We start from the raw sequence: 20,343 nt of genomic DNA, 5'->3' as shown, positions 1-20,343 counted from the left end.
TTTTGTTCCCTTGAACACAAGGGATGGAAAAGGCGCTTTATTCGCAAATGCGATATAAAAATTTTGTGCGTAAGTTAAATTCGCCACTTTGGATGGAAACTGAGCTACTGTCCATAATTTATCAAGGGTTTCAAATTAAGATTACACTTTATTTTAAGGTGACGGAGTTACATTGTACTGAGTACGAGTACTGAGTAATATTAATTCACTACATGTACTTACTATAGAGTTACGGTTAGGGTTTGATTTTGGGTTAGTTACATGTAATTATGCATAATTTACTGTTATTACTATAGTAAGTATGTAGTAACGTGTCACGTCGTCAACTTAAAATAAACTGTTAGTAATCCTGGACATTCAGGTTTCAAGTTTTTACACTGTACTTTTGTAAACCCTGGGTTACCATTTTTATCTGCATATTTATGAGGTCAATAACATTGATTGAACTCGCGACAGGTACGTGCCCGGCTTTAATTTGATATTCTGTCTGTGAAAATGTCACCATGTAAATCCGTTCTGCCTGTTTTGGGTTACCTGAAAGAGCACATGGACATTTCTGTGACTGAACAAAGCCCATGTTTAATAAAGCAAGAAATATTTAGTTTATAATTTGGTTGTGTGTTGCTAAACAATCTGTTTTAATATTCAAGTACACATTGCACAACTTTGGCAAGGTAATTCAATGTTAGCACTGCAAAATCAAGAGTAGAGTATCATAATCCAGGGTTAAAAATAGCATTGGCATATGATTGGTAACCCAGGTTTAAGTGCAATGTCAAAAGCCTTGTCTTTTACTTTGATATTACATTGAATTAAAAAAAGGTATTAAATGTATTATGACATACATATTTACTGGATGTCATTTGCTGAATATTTTCTCTCAGGCTAAAAGCAAAACATGAAGAAAAAAATCCCCACTTCTAATTAGCATGGGTTTTGAGTATGTATTTGTTTGTGTACGTGTCAGAGCGCATTCACTGCTACACACTACATAGGGAGGAGAAAGAAATGTAGCGACGACAGAAATGGAGGCTGCCTCGAGTCACCCTGTTTTCCCTTGACGAAATAAGCTCTAAAAATGTTTATCACAGTTTCAGTGTAGCTTCTATTTCAAACCAATACACTAACATTACAGTGGGACATCATTTCAATGACTGTATTTTTTTAAATGAAACAGTATAAAGGTAAGGAGCTTTTTTTTTTAAACCAAGATTTTCAAAACATTCCTTTTCTGCACTAGTCATACAAATATGTAGATTAAAGGTTTCATTCCTCCAGACATTGACAATCTTCTAGCTGCTGGTGTACTCGTTTTAACATTTGAATTGGAAAAAATAAATATTTAAATCCATTCATATGTCAAACAGTTCAGCTTACATTGCTCACATTGTCTATTTCATTTTCACACACAAGAAGATATTTTGAAGAATGTGGTAACCAACAGTTTTGGTAACCATTTACTTCCATTGTATAGACACACTTTCATTTCATTTTTGGGTGAACTATCCCTTTAAGTCTGTCCACCAACAAACCCTCTTTCAACTGTCAACTGTTCTTGTTCTTGCTGCAGTGAAGAGGATTTTCTGAGGTAAATTGTTTGGGATTTGAAGGTTAAAAGTCCAGATTTCATTATTCTGGACACTATCTTTGCTGTCTCTCACCAAGGTTAAAAGGTAAAAATTAATCAATATAAAGTCTTAGCACAATCCTCACTCATAGCTTCAGCTAAATCCAGGCACAGGCTGACTCCTTTCTCCTCACAAACACACTCTTAGCTCACTGCTTTACATCCTTCAGATTTTAACGGCAGATTTTAAGTCTTTGTGAAATCCTCATTCTACTTTTCTCACTTCTCTGAGAAGGCCCGAAACACACAGCTTACACTTTCGGTATAGATATGCAAGGGAGAAAGCCTGCGTTAAGTTCAAGTTCCAGTAACTGGATAAAACGTCTCAGGTTACGACTGTAACCCTAGTTCCCTGAGAAGGGAACAAGACGCTGCGTTGATGATGCTTTGGGAACGCCCCTGCGTGATTGCGTCTGAAGCACTTGTGTCAACTAGACCAATGGCGAGAGTGAACGTCACAGGCGGGTGACGTCACGACCAGCAAAGGATAAAAGCACATCTGGTCTGACCGGCGTCAGCTTAGATTTAGCCGAAGCAAGTCGATCACAGGAATGCAGGGAGTATGGCAAAGTGACGCAGCATCTCGTTCCCTTCTCAGGGAACTAGGGTTACAGTCGTCACCTGAGACGTTTTATCCAGTAACTGGAACTTGAACATAACATAGGCTTTCTCGCTTGCATATCTATGCCGAACTGGAACTCCCCACTATGAAGTGAAAACCCATCACTTCAATACTTACAGTTTCCTCATAGAGCGAGCTCTGGAGTGAAGTATGGTCTCCACAACCTCAGTTGAGAGACCAGAGTCTATGAGTTGGGCCCCCTCAGAGGCCAAACCCACAGGTTCCATATCTCTGGGCTGGGGTGAAGGGTCACCCCTCCCACTTGAGACTGAAGGTAGAGCCGAGGGAGGGAGAGCCGTCCGAGGGAGAGTCGTTGAGGAGGGACACCAGGTCCGAGAACCAGTCAGATTGGCCAGTACGGCGCTACTAGTAGTAGACTTATTCTGTCCCGGCGGACCTTCTCCATAACTCCTGAGAGCAGAGTAATCGGAGAAAAACTTACAGACGTAGCCTCTGCCATTTTTATACCATAACGTCCAGCCCCAAGGGAGCTGTGTGTGTGAGGGAGAACCAAAGTGGACAGTGCGCTGTATCCTGAGACGCAAAAGATCCACTTCCGCTTGGCTGAAATACCTCCCATATATATTTCACCACCTCTGGGTGAAGTTTCCATTCCTCGGGGCTCAGCCCCTGCCTCAACAGGATGTCTGCTCCTACATTCTGATGCCCCGGGACTGCTCTCAGGCTGAGCAGCTTCCCTAGGGTCCGCAAGAGAATCTGGAGCGCCAGTTTGCATAGTGGATGTGATCGCAGACCCCCCTGGTGATTTATGTAAGAGACCACCGATGTGTTTGGTTTGGGAGGAAGTGTCTAGACGCACTGAAGACTGCCATCATCTCCAGACAATTTATGTGCCACGAAAGATTATGATTCCTTCAGAGACCCTAAGCTGAGCGGCCTTCCATTACCGCTCCCCAGCCAGTGATGGAAGCATCTGTCGAGAGAGCAACTCGATGGCAAAGAGCTCCTAACACTGGACCCTGGGATAGGAACCAAGGTTTCCTCTATATAGCCAAGGCGCGGAGACACCGCCGCGTGATCTTGATCATACAAAGTGGGTTTCTCCTCAGGGAGAACCCTTTGGTCCTGAGCCACCACTACAAAGGTCTCATGTACAGCAGGCCAAAGGGTATCACATTGGATGCTGCTGCCATAAGGCCTAACAGTCTCTGAAACTGTTTCACAGTGCATGACTGGCCTAGCTTTAACTTTTTCGTGGCTGTGAGGATAGCAGCTGCACGAGCGGGTGACAGAACGGCTCGCATCGAATTCAAAACCACACCAAGGAAAGTGGTTCTCTGTAGTGGAGAAAGCACTCTCTTGGCATTGAGTCTCAACCCCAATTTTTGCATGTATGCGAGGACGACATCTCGATGCCGAACCACCAACTGCTCTGACTCCGCTAGAATCAGCCAGTCGTCTATGTAGTTCAAAATGCGTATGCCCTGCAGCCTGAGCGGTGCCATAGCTGCATCTACGCATTTGGTGAACGTGCGGGGTGATAGAACTAGACCGAATGGAAGCACCCGATATTGGTATTCTTCGCCCCCGAAAGAAAACCTCAGGAACTTCCTGTGCTGAGGGAGGATGGAGACATGGAAGTATGCATCTTTAGATCTATCAAGATAAGCCAGTCCTCGGATCTGGTTTGAGTCACGATCTGTTTGAGTGTCAGCATTTTGAACTTGAGTTTCTTGACTGCACGATTCAACTGACGAAGATCTAGTATAGGACGCAACCCCCCATCCTTTTTTGGAACAATGAAGTAATGCCTGTAAAAACCCGATGCTCTGTCGGGTAAATACACCTGCTCTATTGTTTCCTTCGCTAATAGAGTTTGCACTTCTTGCTCCATAACCAGAGCCTGCTCGGGACGCACTAATGTGAGCAACACCCTGTTGTAACATGTCGGATGAGAACCAAACTGGATTCTGTAGCCTTTCTCTATGATCTGCAGGACCCACTGAGATATATTTGGTAGATTCTTCCATTCTATCAGATAGTCTACTAAGGGTACCAGCCTCTCGAGACTGGCCTCTGGTCAAATTGGAACAGCCACTTCGGTGACCTGAAGCATAATGGCAGGAAACAACTGAACTGACTGTTTTTGAACTCCCCTCAGAATGGCAGTTTGACGCAGCGCCGTGGTGACACTGAGCTGTGTGCTCGCTGGAGACCGCTGTGCATCGAGGCACCAAGGGTGGCGGGGTTGGCAGAATGGCCACCTGAGGGCACCGAGGTGGGGCAGGCACCATATACTGAGGTGTACACCGCTCCACCCTGGCCGGGGCTTTTCCCTGGTCAGGACCTTTCTTTGGCCAAAGCCTTTTTCGCAGGAACAACGGTCCTTAGATCCATCTTATGCTTCAAAGGCTTCGGTTGAGAATGCCATCCCGGTCCCCAATCTTTCTGAGGGGAAGCACGGGAAACAACACTCTATCCTGTACAAGGAGTTTGTTAGTGGCTGGGGCTGCTCCGCCAAGCAGCCCCCCATTTACGCCTTACCCACCAGCACCATAGTAGTTTTAACCGGCCTGGAGGGTAATGCCAAGCCTTAAGGTGAGCCTTAAGCCGTGACAGGACTGATAGCTTGCAAGTGTTTGCTCTGTCTTTCTGTCTTTCTTAAAATAAAACTGAAAAAAACGAGATGAAAGGGCTTGATCCGCGATCTCGAATTTTATTAGTGGAGATCGGGAAAGACTGGAAGGCCCTGAAATGGTTATAAACTCGAAAAATTCCTTGTACACAGGGGATTGAGATGGCGAATCTTCAATTTCCCTTAACTTGATGCTCAGAACATCCATCTCCTCAGAGGTGGACAGCTGCAGCACCGTAATATACCAATTTATTTCCTCAAAATTGAATGTCAAGTCAAGTCACCTTTATTTATATAGCGCTTTTTACAATACAGATTGTATCAAAGCAGCTTTACAGTGATAACATGAAAATAATACAACAAAGTTTTCTAGAAGAAAATTGCGTCATCGTCCACCTCAAGTAAGGCAGATCAATAATATTGTTGATTATTAAATGTCCCCAACTAAGCAAGCCAAAAGCCAAGGCAACAGTGGCAAGGAACCAAAACTCCATCAGGCGACAGAATGGAGAAAAAAACCTTGGGAGAACCCAGGCTCAGTCGGGGGCCAGTTCTCCTCTGGCCAACGAGCGAACAGTGTATGATTATGATCTAGGCAGCATTACAGGTCAGAAGTCAGATAGGATCAGAACATTCCGAATATTTATCCAGTTCCATCTGGTTGAAAGTTGGAGTCAAGACTGTAGCCAACTTATTTAATTACTCAAAATTAAATGCAGTAAAAGATCAACCAGACAAGTCAACATAGTCTGGATGAAAGGTAACCTGGCTAACGTCAGACATCTTTCTCATTGAGACGTGGTCTGGGAACCACGTTCATTTTCTCGTATTTGAGGCGTGGTTTACGAATGCCCAGAGCCGTTTATTGGGCGCTACAAATGTCTATCAAATGCGCCGGTACATAGCTCATAGCCAATTGTTTCAATTATACCAGATGACGTATCACTCGATTTTTATAGCAGTCTTTTTTTTTCTTTCTTCATAGATGAGGGTGGTAAGATCTTATTCCCCCACATCGATGCTCAGCACCTCTACCTCCACAGAGATAGACTGAGGAGGTCGAGGTGTTTTATTTTCTCCTTAAAACTGCAGTGAACCAAAGGCAGTCTCAAAAATGTGATTTGAAATCGCTGGTGTTTCTGAATTCACAAACTACCTTGTAACCAATCATGAACCCCCCCCCCCCCCCCCGCCAACACACACACACACACACACACACACACACACACACACACACACACACACACAACCATTTGACTAATATGCCACCAACTGTAGATGTGAGCCTAATAGCCACCACAGATTTCCAAACCTGACTGCGTTATCCGTCCCATAATTCCTCACTCTCATGTGCGGTGCACACACTAGCCCAAGGTTGATTAAACACTAAACTCCCTCTGGTCTGAACAGGATGGAGAGTGATTATCACAGACTCTTCCTGTTCCTTTACCCGCCACTTTTCTGTACAGCTCAGTTTTACTGTGTACCATCTTAATCACAAAGCAATTAGCGGTCAGCAGGGTTGTATCCACGTTCTTTCAAGGTTTCAGATACATGGCAATTGTTTTGTTTTGCATTACACAGGACCAACAGTTAGTCATACACGGAAGGTATGATATATTAGTTTTGTTATCATAGTCCATCTTCAAAATACATGTTTCACGGAAAAACAAATGGAAACACCTACTTGAATGGTCAAACTTGATTATACTGTGAAAAATAGATCTAAAACGCAGAATGACACTCTCCACACAAAATGGTGTATGTCTTTTAAAAGCAGATATTGCACAGGTGTTTTGCCACAGGGTGCTTGTTCTCAAATGTAATGTTCCTGAGCTCGGAAAGCGAGAGAAAACCAACAAGCCGCTTTTTCATTACCAGGCTGTGAAGGATTTATGATCAGACACTCTGAATGTTGAAGCCATTTGAAAATGAAAATAGTGAAGGCAAAAACCAAAAAAGAGAGAAAAAGAAATCAGTTCCATGGAAGAGAGCAATGATGAAAACACTGAAGGCCAGATTAAAACTCTGGCCTAACAGGGAGTATGAAATGTGAGCCTTTTGTATTTACAACACTCAGCAGAATGTAGCTACATTTACATATAGGACAGCATAAGTGCATGCTGTTTTGAAATGATCACATCAAAATTCAAATCATATAAATTTGATTATACAACAGTGAGTTCCCGTCCTTCAGATTAGATTGGCTGAGACTCTTTCTGCAGCTTACATCGATACGTCAAGTAAATTGACAACAAAATGAATTGAATCATTCATTCAACCAATTCATTCAAAGACATTAATACAGTACATTAATGAAGGAAACAAGTAAGAGACTATGACCTACTTTGCATTCTATCCATCATAAATAGTATTCAAGATCTTGAATACTTTGTAGATAGGATAGTATGCAAATTAAGATGCAGGGAGTGTCTTTATGAGAGAGTCATTGAATCATTAATTTGTTCATCCCAAAACATGGATGTGTGACTGGGCCTGTCCCAATGCCAACGTTTGCGGTCTTGGCCATTTGAGAGCACATTTTATTAAAGTGTTGCTCATTTTATTGGTGCAGAAATGAGTATTTGTTTTTGTAAAACATTTGCAACTGAAATATATCACTTAATTAGAAGCACCACAATTAAATTGTGTCGTCTCTTACAATTTCAAGTTACAACTGAAAAAACATTTAGAATTTTATTTTAAAGTGCTAAGTATTAAAAATTTGTACATAAAGCTCTGTAAAAAGTTTACTTGCATTTTTTATAACACTATGTTGTAACTGTGTCCCATTGGATGATCAAAAGTTCTACACGCATTTGCGGTCTTTAATTGAACGGGTCAAATACTGGAAATATGTCATGTACTATAAGTAGACAAGTGGTAAGACTACAAGTGTGGGTTTTGGAACAGGTCCAATGATTGAGATTTTGAATGACATCGCCATATTTAAAAATAGTGAACAATATGTTTTTGCTGTTTAACCTTAAAAAGAGTTTACACAAAACTTGAGCAACATGACTGAACACATAGCGATTTTCTCCAAATTCTGTAATACTCCAGAAGACACTTTCTGCATTTACTGCCAGTCTTTAAATGTGTGGATACAGCAGAGTCAAAGTGAGACAAATGGTCTGATGTCTGCCGCACCAGCGTTTGACCCATCTGACAGATGGCTCTCTCTCTCTCTCTCTCTCTTTCCATCGCAAACTTGGCGAGCAGAAAAGAGCTCACTAGAGAGGACACTAGGGTCAGTGCTTTTGCTCTCAGACTTTTATCTGTCTGGATTCAGGCCAGATCCCGTTCAGGTGACCTTCTCAGCCGGGAAGCCAGGCCTTTCTCACCGGGCTTTGATCCTTATATGGTCCCCTCCGGCATCTTGCCCTCTTCTGGATCCTCCCAGCCATCACAAAGTCACAATTTCAGCAACTTTTTTTTGCCACCGTAGCCTCAGCAGGATAGTGTTTCCTCCCAGGAGAGGGCAAGAAAAAGTGGATTATTGGAGCAGAGCAGGACCCATGGGGCCCAGGTCGCATTTTCCTGGTCATCTGTCTTCTTAGAGTCGCTGCCATGCAGTAAGTTTAGGTAGAGACTGACTCTTTAAGATAATTTTTTCCAGTTTGTGTTGTAATGGTTTGTGGTTGCATTTTGTGAAGGTTCTTGATTATTCTAAGAGCTGTATGATTGGGAGCAGGTGTGGACCTTTCGGCGTGCTTGTAGATCTGTGACCCCGCAGTTTGGCAGCACTGTCAGGTATCAGCCAATGCTGCTCGTCGTCTGGCATTAAATAAATCAAGCTGTCAAAAGGGTCTGTCATTAACATCGCACTTTGTTGTCCATCACTGATGCAGAGGTGACACTTACACACACATACAGATGCTTATTCAAAAGCAAAAGTGAGAGTGACAAAGTATCTGTCAGTCATCTGTGGAAGGAAGCACCTTGAGGAACCATAATGAGAAATAGCATTGCATGGTTACATGGTCTCACTGAAAAAAAACAAACAAAAAAAACACCTGACGAGTACATTTTAAATGCAACATAAAAATATATTTAAGTTATTTTCTCATATAATTAACTTTGCCTAAGACATCAGGAATATCTAAATAAATAAATGAGCAATAATTAATAATAATATTTTTTCAATATTTTATATGAACTAATACACTTAAATGTATAACATATATAAATATATAATAATAAATAAATAATAAAGTGTTATGTTAATTATATGGTTTCACTGAAGATGTGAAATAATACAAAAAAACTGGCAAAGTGGATTTTAAATGCAACAAAGTTTTTAAAAGCACAAAGCACATTTTATTCTTAGAATAAAAACCATGTCAAAAAAGCTTATTTATTAATACTTTTATATTAATAAACTTAAATATATTATATATTATAATATACAATAAATTCATATTGTTTGTGAATATTAATAAGCTTAACACTACATTGACATTCACGCTCATGTTACCGTTTAAGTCTTGTCTATAAACTATGTATTAAATGTACAATTATTTCGTGTTCATTTACACACTGTTATTGTTAATATAAATAATAATAGTTTACATACTGTGTTTTTAATCCTTTTCTCTTCCTTTTAAAATCTCATTTATTTCTCTCTGTAAAGCACTATGGATCAACTGGTTGTGTAAAATTGTAATCTATAAATAAAGTTTAACTTCACTTGACTACAATTAATTAGTAATAGCAATGTGTAAAATAGTCCCTAATGTAACGTTTTACCCCCCCCCCCCCCCCAAAATAAAATAATGGCAACTACAGCATCTAAAAGTGTCACATTTTTCTGTAAACAATCTGCACTCATATAGATTCAAATTTTATATGACAGCAGCAGGGTCTCCTGGATGGATTTGGCAGCACACTGCGTTTTCCCAACGTCACTCAATCGATCACTTCCAGCGGAGATTAAGAGCGCTAAGCAATTACACTTTAAATTCTCATGCTTTTCTAGCAGGTGTTAATTCACAGCGCCGGGTCCGGATCGATACATCAGTGCAGATAATGGCCATCTTCCCCCTCCCCCTGCTGTCCTGCACGTCATCAAAGTGAAGAATGATCTTGCTCTTTAAATCCACTCCAGCCACTCTCTCTTACTTTACATGTGCAGAGAACCTGTCTGTTAATGACCTTGTTGATTGAATAAGGCCTTTGCTGGGCTCTTGGTGTGGAAGGATCAACTGTGTTTTCTTTTTGAGTAGGCACAGGTAACGGTTGCAAAAAAGCCAGATAAGGTCAGAGGGCGAGAAGCGCAGCTCTAATGAACCTGGGGTGTAATTATCAGTAAAGATCAGGTCCCTGTCTGAGGGTCAGAGAAGGCTGACCTCAGAAGGAACGGAGCGCCGTTAGTCTCCATTAGTCAGTGTTTTACTCGGAAAAAGAAGTGTGGCTTGATTAGAGATTCAAAGAGCAGCGTAAGTCATCTCAATCCCGACCCTGCCAAAGCTCTCCACTCTTAATGAATAGAACTGAGAGTCCTCATCTTTTTCTCGAAGTTAGCTTATGTGTGTGTGTTCTTCTTGATGGAACACTTGACTCAGCCGTGGTGTTATGACAAGAGCATTGTTTGGCCGATTATGCTGACAAACTGTCCACAGCTCTCAAACAAATTCACAAAACAATCTGTGAATATTTATAGGCTCAGAAAATTCTCAACACATAAATTATGCTATGTAAAATCAACTGTTTTGATGCCTGCTACCTACTTAAAACCCTGTGAATTTGTTTGAGAAGCCCAGTTTTCTTTTCTGAATTTACTTGTTTCCTATTTTCACAGGATGTGTGGGTGGGACATATTGAAAGGCAGTAGATTAGGTTAGTTGAATAGGTAATTTGTTATTTGCTAGTCAGCTGTGAATGGGCAGGAACATTCTCATTCTACAGGATGAATCATCAATATTTTTGGTCCAAAAAATTCACATTGTGAGTTACGAAGACACAGTTATGAGAAATAAAGTCACAACATTTGTGAGATAACATTCTGAGATTAAGTTACAAGTGATATATAAAGGAGCAACTGTGAAATAAAAGGTTGCACTAACAGATAAAAAGATGCAATACACAATAACAGATGCAATTATGCAATAACAGATGCATAACAGATGAAAAAGTTGCAACAGTAATAGTCGCAATAATGAGTTTAAGTCAAAAAACTCAAAATGTCAGATATAAACAAATGTGAATAAAAGTTGAAATTGTGAAATACGATACAATGTCACAATTGTGAAATATAAGATTGCAATTACAAGATAAAAAGTTACAATCAAGATACAAAGTCACAACTGTGAGTTGCAAGTGTGATAAATTCGCAACTGTGAGATATATGGTCGCATTTGGTAGATATATACTTGGAATTGTGAAGAAAAGTCACAAGTCACAATTGTGATATATGAAGTGACAATTGCAATTAAGTTGCAATTGTGATAAAGTCCAAATTATAACATGTAATTTGCAATTGTGAAATACAAGACCTGAATTACAAGATAAATAGTAGCAACTATGAGATATTGAGTTACAAACGTGAGACAAAGTGATAAGGTCACAACTGAGATAAATGGTCACAAAAATGTGATAAATTCATAATTGTGAGATAAAAAATCACAACTGTGATACATAAAGTCACAATTGTGAGACACATTTTTGAGATATATACTTGCAATTGTGAAGAAAATTCGCAATTGTGAGCAGTTGCCAACTAATTTTCAGGGGAATATGCTAAAGGTATGTCGGTTTTTTGCTAAAAGTTGCTAAATTACATTGTGATGTCACTGCGTGATAGTATCTTTATGTACCCACAACGCAAAACTGCATCATTAAGTAGAATACACATTGAGGTTATTATTATAAAATATGATTTGAAATATGTTAAATTATGTCATTTGTTAGCAGCTACATTCTGTTTAAGTGTCTCAAAGCATTTTGTTTTTGTAAACAAACCACCAGAGAAATACATTAATGTCTTTTAATAAAATGTTTAAAAACTTTTTCAAGACAAGCTTACTGTAATTTTTGTTTGCAGTGAGTGCACTAGCGCTTTTCGAAGTGTTAATGATACTCTGTGTAGGAGATTCATCTTTATAAAAAGTACTCTGTACTATAAAATGTATATACAACGTGACAATTACAATAAAGGTGCAATTTTGACATGCAATATATTGCCAAAAATTTTGGGATGTCTGCCTTTACATGCATTAAAGAATGGGATGTCATTAACTTTAATGACATCCCATTCTTAATCCGTAGGGAGTTGGCTAATAACAAGGTTACATGAGACACAGCCATCTTTATACATACTGGGAACTATATTCTCAGAAGGCGAAGTGCGGAGTGATTTACTCCAACTCTGAGCGAACTCTCTGCTCCTCACTACGGGGCTTGTCATGTGCTGTGAGGAAATCACTCCGCAGAAGTAGCAGTGCTTCGCCTTCTGAGAATATAGTTCCCAGTATGTATAAGGTTAGAAGATGGTTGTCTCTCATGTGACCTTGTTATTTGTACGCGCTGTGACTACACAAATCACAACATGTAAATAGGAAAATGTTGGCGTTATTTTGTCACTTATTGGGAGCAGTGTGACTACACAAATCACAACATGTAAATAGGAAAATGTTGGCGTTATTTTGTCACTTATTGGGAGCAGTTTGCTAGTTGGAGCCATTTACCTCCAGTCTTTGTGCTAAGCTAGGCTAGCGGTGGGTGCGTCAGACTGAGTTACGGCACGCACGGAGATGAAAAGGGTATGTATGGACTTATCTAACTCTGGGGGATACGGTGAATAAGCTAAAGTCCCAAAAAGTCGGTGTGTTCCTTTAAAGAAACACATCCTATATAAGATTAATCAGATATATACAAAAACATATTACAAATTATATCTGCACAAAATGACGCGAATGCACAAGTGACCTTGAACTAAGTTACGTGCCATTCAGAATGACTCTTGTTGTGGACGCGCTCTTCCTGGAGCAACGCGATGAAACACGGCAACTAAACCCAACTAATTCACAATGTTTTATTACAATATTGTTCTCTTTATAATGTTATGTAATAGGACAGTCCCAATCAATCATAGTCATTATTAGTCGTGCATTGCCGTTTGAGCTGCGCACACTGAAGCTGAAGATGATCACCATACGCTTTACTACAGCGTTAATTCTTAACCAAATGCATCCTATATGAGATAAATCAGATATAGATAGGCCTACACAAAATAAACACAATATTACAACTTACATTTGCACAAAACAGAAGGCTGCGAATGCACACGCAAACAGCCATGATGAAGGTGTAAAATGGTCCCAAACATTACTCGCTTTCGCGCGGTTGAGCAGCATCCACGCACATTAACCTGCTTAGGTTTCATCGATTAAATGTATTATCGACAATTAATCGATCGTCGAAGGAAATTTCACGAATGGACTTATTGCAACCTATCACGGTACCATGCTTGAATTCACTGAGCTCCTGAGAGCGACCCATTCTTTCACAAATGTTTTAGAAGCAGTTTGCATGCCTAGGTGCTAGATTTTATACAACTGTGGCCATGGAAGTGATTAGAACACCTGAATGCAATGATTTGGAGGGGTGTCTCAAGACTTTTGGCACTATAGTGTATGAGCCACAATTGTAACGTATAAAGTTGCCGTTGTTGGATAATGTTGCATTATAAGGGCACAATTACAATATAAAAAGTATGAGATGTATCGCGATACATACATCGCGAGATATAATCTCGCAAATGGGAAGAAAAGTCACAATTGTTATATCTAAAGTTGCAGTTGTGAGATATAAGGATTTATAATCACAATTGTGAGATTTAAATTCACAATTACTTTTGTATCCTAATTCTTTACTCGGAGGCAGAAACATCTTCCATAAGAGACAGAGAGAGACATATATAGAAAGAGCAAGCAAGAGGAAAAATGAAAGTCCGTGTTTATTGGTGCAGAGTTGCTCTAATCCTGACCCGTCCTCTCTGCGGGCACCTGACTCACAGGTAGAGCTGTTTCAGAGTTCTTCTGTCCAGGTGCTCAGAGGACTGTGTGCTCATGGATTCTGACAGCTCCGTCCTTGCAGGCTGCCACTGATGTTCATTATTTCAGACTTTCATCAGACGCCCAACAGTCACAATACCTCCCCTTGCCTCAGATGAGCGCTAAACTCTGCATTAAAACATTGTTATTAGGTGAGAAGCGAATGACACCATAAATATGCAATTAATCTTCAGAACTGGGGCAAAGTTTAATTGCGACTAAACAAACAGACAGAATATGCAAATGCGGAAATATTATGAGAGCGGTGTAGTCGTAATTATGAAGTTACACATAATGGTAATTAAAAAGCTTGCATCCCGCAATGCCCTTGCTGGTTTTATAGTGCCGTGTGCCACCGCTCCTGATTGGGTTTGTGTATGAAGCTATAGAGTTTTATTCCACAGGTCTGGAAGATCATACATACATAATCATATACATTGTTGTTGTTTTTTAAGAGCTTATGAAGTCATTTTCAACTCTTGAAGTGTATCTCGTTCGTGTATGTTTCGCAGGGCTTCTATCAAATGCACCGTGACAACCTGTCATGCTCTGCATTAACGGCCCCCAGCAAAACAGAAGGGCTCATTCTACATCAGTGGTGCTTACGGAAAGAGAGAAAGAGTGAATGTGTGTGTGTGTGTGTGAGAGCGTCTGTATACAACAGAGAGATGTGGAAATGGGAAAAAAGGACAGAAATCAGCTTGAAGAGAACAGAACGGATTTAAAAAAGTGGAAATGGCAGTAGACTCTCGCACAATATTAGCAAAAGATGAAACATTTGTGAGTGTTTTTCTGCTCTTCTGACCCTGCAAAATTGGGTCTAAAGCTGTGTGTGAACGGCCCCGTATGTGTGTATGTGGTGAATAAGCCCCGCATTTGACATGTTAAAAGGGATGTTCTTTACTAAGAGTCTTGTTGGGCCTGACATAACTGGGACGTAGTTCTCCTTGTCAAAGCTAATAATCAATTCCCATGCTGGGGTAATCTGACAGCACACTCCCACTAATAGTGCCACTGTCTATATACACACAGCTACATATCTCCCAAAACAATCATTCTTTAATCTAACACAAAATTAGCTAATATACGTCTTCACCGAATCACCGCCTGTTCAAATTAAATATATTAAGGGATTTTCAGCACATATTTTTTGTTTGTTTACCCTTCAGGTGGAAAGAGGTGGTAATTTTTTGTGTAAAAGAAGCATCATCCCCTTGAGAGTTTTGGAGTAAGTGGATTTTTAATGCAAAAAAAAAAAAAGAAAAAAAAAGAGAGCTTTGATTATAAAGTGGCATGATTATAAAGAGGGGGAGGGGGAGGGGGAGGGGGAGGGGGAGGGGGGGGAGGGGGGGGGGGGGGCAAGACAAAGTCTATCCCCAGACCAGGCTTAAAACTAGTTCCAGACTAAAATGCATGTTTGAGCTGTTTTAACTGAAAGCAACTTGCATCTTAAAATATGCTTTTTTTTTTGTCACAAGATGCACACCAGTAAGGTGTTTTTTTTTTTTTTTTTTCTAGGTCAAATTTAATTGAACTAAGGCCTAATCCAGGTTTATTCTAAACCCTGTCTGTGAAACCAGGCCTATAACTTCAGGAGAAAATCACCTGTTTGTTTAATCTAGAGTGTGTTTTAACGGTATTTTGTCAGTTGGTGTCAGATTTTTTTTTTTTTTACTGATTATGTTATGGAAACGACAAATAAATAACGCTTTATCTGTTCCAAGTTGGTTTGTTGGACTTAGCTGGTTTAAGATGGTCTTCCATCCTGAACAAGCCTGTATTTAGCTGATCTAGCTACAAACCTTTCTAAACCAGCCAACAGAGCGGTTACGACTAGCAAACCAGTTTTGGTTAGTTTAAGATTTAAGTTGGTTAGATTTTGGTTAGTTTTTGAGATTTAACACAACTCATGAAACGAACTGTGCTTGTTTGAATGAGATATTTTAAATATATTACTTTTTTTTGGCACACAGAACTATTTTTTGTTTGCTTACCCTTAGAGAGGTAGAGAGAGGTGGTCATTTTTTAAAGGTCCCGTTCTTCGTGATCCCATGTTTCAATCTTTAGTTAGTGTGTAATGTTGCTGTTAGAGCATAAATAATATCTGTAAAATTATAAAGCTCAAAGTTCAATACCAAGCGAGATATTTTATTTAACAGAAGTCGCCTACATCGAACGGCCCGTTTGGACTACATCCCTCTACTTCCTTCTTTAATGACGTCAGTAGAACAGTTTTTTGACTAACCTCCGCCCACAGAAATGCTCCCTCGACTCTACCGAAATTCGTTTATGTACTTGCGCACTTCTTATAACTTACTGTGTTTACTCAGTTCTTACGGTGATTTTCTGAAGTAAAACTGACGCTTCATCTTTTGTGTGATGTACAATAAACTTTATTAAACTCATCAGTATATGTTTGACTTTGATCATCATTCAGACAGCAGACTTGTAGGCTATTAATAAATAATGGATACATACAAGCAGATGACAAATATGTTATAATAACCGTAATTAAACTACTAAACTACACCTGTTTCATCTCTATACAGCACTCCGACTCTGCATTATTGTCCAACTCGAAATGAACACCATTACTGAGAGTTTCTGATATTATCATCATTCCGTGAGATGAAATTGTCCTGAGAGACTGAGCGCGAGCTCATGAAGCTCCGCCCCCTGTGTCGTCCAGCAGCAGCTTATTTGCATTTAAAGGGCACACACTAAAACAGCTCGTTTTTCTGAGCCCCAAAAAATGACAATTTAAACATGCTGTAAAAAATGATCTGTTGGGTATTTTGAGCTAAAACTTCACATACACACTCTGGAGACATCAAAGACTTATTTTACATCTTGTGAAAAGGGGCATAATACGGGACCTTTAAAGTGGATTTTTAATAATAATAAAAAATAATAATAAATGCATTTATTGCTTTAACCATTAAAACTGGTATGCTGGATTGGTTTCCAAACCTGGACAAGCCTGTGTTTAGAGAAAAGTGCTAAAAACTCTTTAAAACCAGGCAACAGACCCTTTAAAACCAGCTTTCTTTGTTTTGTTTTTTAAAGAGATTTAACAAAATTAGCAAATTTGTGTCTTCCCTGCCAGTTTGAATTAAATATTTTAAACATATATTAACTTTTTCGGCACAAAGAACTTCATATATTTTGTTTGTTGTTTACCCTTCAGGTGGAGAGAGAAGGAGAATGTATGTTTTTGCTATTCCATTAATAACTTTGCCTAAACGACTTCTAAAAAGTTAGACGACAGGAGGGCGAATGCTCTCCAAATTTAGCCACTCTCTCTTTGGCACGTGTGAAGGATGTGAACCCCATGCACACTCGCTGACAGATTTTAGTAGGGCGACACAAATTGTGTGAGTGTGTGTGTAATAGAGAGAGATGAGGTGGTGACAAACAGTGTGTGTGCTGCAAGTGTGTGTGGGGTGTGACAATGTGCATAAGTGCACTCGTGTGTGACAGCAGCAGTGTGTTTGAGTCCGTCCCCGCAGGTCCTCCCTCAGGTCTCCGTCAGGCTCAGCCGACAGAGTCGTTACTCATAAAGACAGTATTATTATCAAGCAGAAGATGAGTATATATCCAGGCCAGAGCACACATGAGGGAAGCGGGAACTTCCTCCACATCTTGTATAATCACTCGATTTTCTCGATTTCATGAAGAAGACACACAGCAAGGCTTCATAAATCAGCATACACTCACTCAAACACTCCTGCAGCTGTTTACATTTATTCCTCTGATGAATAATAATATTGTGTTGGCTTACACAAAGACCAGACATGATCAGGATAGAGTTCAGACAGCATAATGCAAATGGTTGTAGCATCACACAGTGGAAAACAAAGTCTTGCATGCAATTTGCCAATGCTCTTCTTTGTGTTTTTTCTTAATAGCCTACAAATACATTGAAAATATGGTAATATTATTTTCTATCGCAAATCTTTAATTTGAATCAAGGATATTTCTGAAATAACAAAAACTGTCTGCATTCATTTTGAGTTTCCCGCTTGTGAATATGATTTCACAGAACTCGTAATTCCAATATTTCCGAGTCCACTTGAAGGGTGTATTAGTTACATCGCTTCACTACCATTCACGACAACTCTTGGGATCATAAAGTGTCTATCGGATGCGCACTTTGGAATCTTGTTTTATGAATACTGTGAATTCAGACATACTACTCATTTTTACCTTCTACCATATAGTAAGGAAGCAAGTATATTCGGATGTCGGAGCGCCTATGCCTACTTCCCAACTGACGCCATAGGTCACATGACAAAGTCAACATGGAGGATGTAGTTCATCCAGAATTCATTCATACTATGCATATTCATTCTATATAAAAAGTACTTTTTTTAGCCATCTCAAAGTCATTCCTCAACAAATGTAGACACCAGTCAAGACAAGCCAAGTCATCTTTAGTTATATGCCGATTTTTTCAAAGCGTCACAGTAATAAACTGGACAATATCAGAATCAATGATGCAAGCTTCATCAAACACGAGACAAATTAAAGAAGCTCTAAAAAGACAGTCAGTTTATTGTTGGTTCAGTTCAGTTCAATAACTGTGTAAAGTTCACCAATTACAAAATCAGTTCAATTCAGCTATAAGCAGCTCTACAATATAGCAAAACTCAGACAGCATGCACCTTCAGTCTTTTAGACTGTTGGAATGCTGTATTGACCAATCAGACTCCCTGTCAGATTATATGGCACAACACTGGAGATACCTATTTTAAAAAAATATGATTAAGATATAGTCTAAACTTCACATTTCCATGTTATAATCCAAATCCTACTCTTAGCAAACAGGGACGCATATTTATAATCTGGTGACTCATATGTGCAACCATATGTAGATGGCAACCGCATCCAAACAGTCAACTCCTCACACATCACTGCCTAGTCTGTCAACTTCGTTCTTTATCTCACCTGCCCGCGTAACAAGCTGCCTAGCTTGATCGATATGCTAGCAGATGTGCAGGACCCGGCCCTCCCTGCAGGACACGCGCATAGAGGCATGAAGTGTGAATCTTTTTTTATGCTATTACACAGATCACATCAGTATGCTGCAAAGAGACCCACGGCTCCAGGTCTAGTGCGCAGTACCACATTCAGTGCGATCTGTTGTGGAACAGGGCGGTGAAATCACCGTATTGAACAAAAAAACCTATTCAAAAGACAAAGAGTGGAATCACAAGCTTGAAAAAGACTTCTGAGGAATGGAGAATGTATGTAGCACAAAAAAGTGACCTTTCAAAGTTGAACAATTTTGTATTCTTCTGATGGAAGGGAGCTGAAGTGCAATACTAATTTACAGTCGCTTTTGAAGGTGTGTATGTTTTACCTTATAAGGTGTGTACACACACACACACACACACACACGCACTCACACACACCCACCTTAAAGGTCCCATTAGTAAACATTATTATAGAATACTGCATTAGTAAATGCTGAAATTAACATTAAGATCAATAAATGTTTTAGAAATATATATTTTTTCTTTTTAGTTCATTTTAACTAACATGGTTAACTAATGTTAGCAAGCGGAACCTTGTTGTAAAGTATTACCACACATTCATAGATTACATATAGGTCACACTTTATATTACATGTAGTCTAAGTGTTTTTAACTATTATGTTCTAACATCATAAATAAAAATTATTAGGTACGATGTACTTATTGTGTTCATGTTTAATTGTAACAGTTTTGATGCTATTGAGGTGGAATACGGGTAGGTTAGGAACAGGTTTGGTGGTATAGTTAGGTTTAAGGGTCGGTTAAGATGTAATGGAAGGGGTCAACAGTGTAATTATAGATCTAATTACAGAAATTAGATGCAGGTATTTTACATAGTAGTTCATTTAAAGTGGGACCATGTATGTATATAGGCCTACATACATATGTACATACATTTTGCATCTGCCATAGACATCTTAAGCCTCAGGCTTATATATTAGGTTGAGCTCATATCGTGACACACACACATAAATGTATTTGTACATATATTTTTTTATAAATATTTATTTTTGCGTTCACAGAGGGTTATCTTGATTTAGTGGAGAGGTCATGTGGGCCCCTTGGCATTTGCATCAAATTTGAATAAATCCTCTAAAATCACGTCAAGGTGACACCTGAAGCGAAATGTCATCTGAGGAAAGCTTTGAAAGTCTGTTATTCCAAATTATGCTTGTCAAAACTTATAATAGGCATTCGCTTTTGCATAGTCAAACGGCTCACATAGGAATTGTCAAAGCACTTTTTACACCTGATGCAGATTGAAAAAGAAAATAAGACAACAAGGTAGTGATTTTACTTTTTTTGTTGTCAGTTCTTGCCTAGCTATAAAAATATCCTCTATATTTAATAACAAAAACAGTCAACAAACCTTTTCATCAGTAATTATATGCACATTATGAGAAATCTTT

The 20,343-nt window shown here is 39.4% G+C and overlaps 1 protein-coding gene across 3 annotated transcripts in view; it reads right to left on the bottom strand.

The window, feature by feature from the left end:
• Positions 1-20,343, bottom strand: part of tafa1b (TAFA chemokine like family member 1b) — a 164,869-nt gene that overhangs the window by 9,989 nt on the left and 134,537 nt on the right. The gene's annotated exons all lie outside the window — the stretch shown is intronic.

The sequence above is a fragment of the Squalius cephalus genome (assembly GCF_949319135.1).
Source record: "Squalius cephalus genome assembly, chromosome: 22".
NCBI lineage: Eukaryota > Metazoa > Chordata > Actinopteri > Cypriniformes > Leuciscidae > Squalius > Squalius cephalus.
The sequence above is the reverse complement of the archived record's forward strand: the minus strand, read 5'-3'. Positions and strand labels throughout refer to the sequence as shown.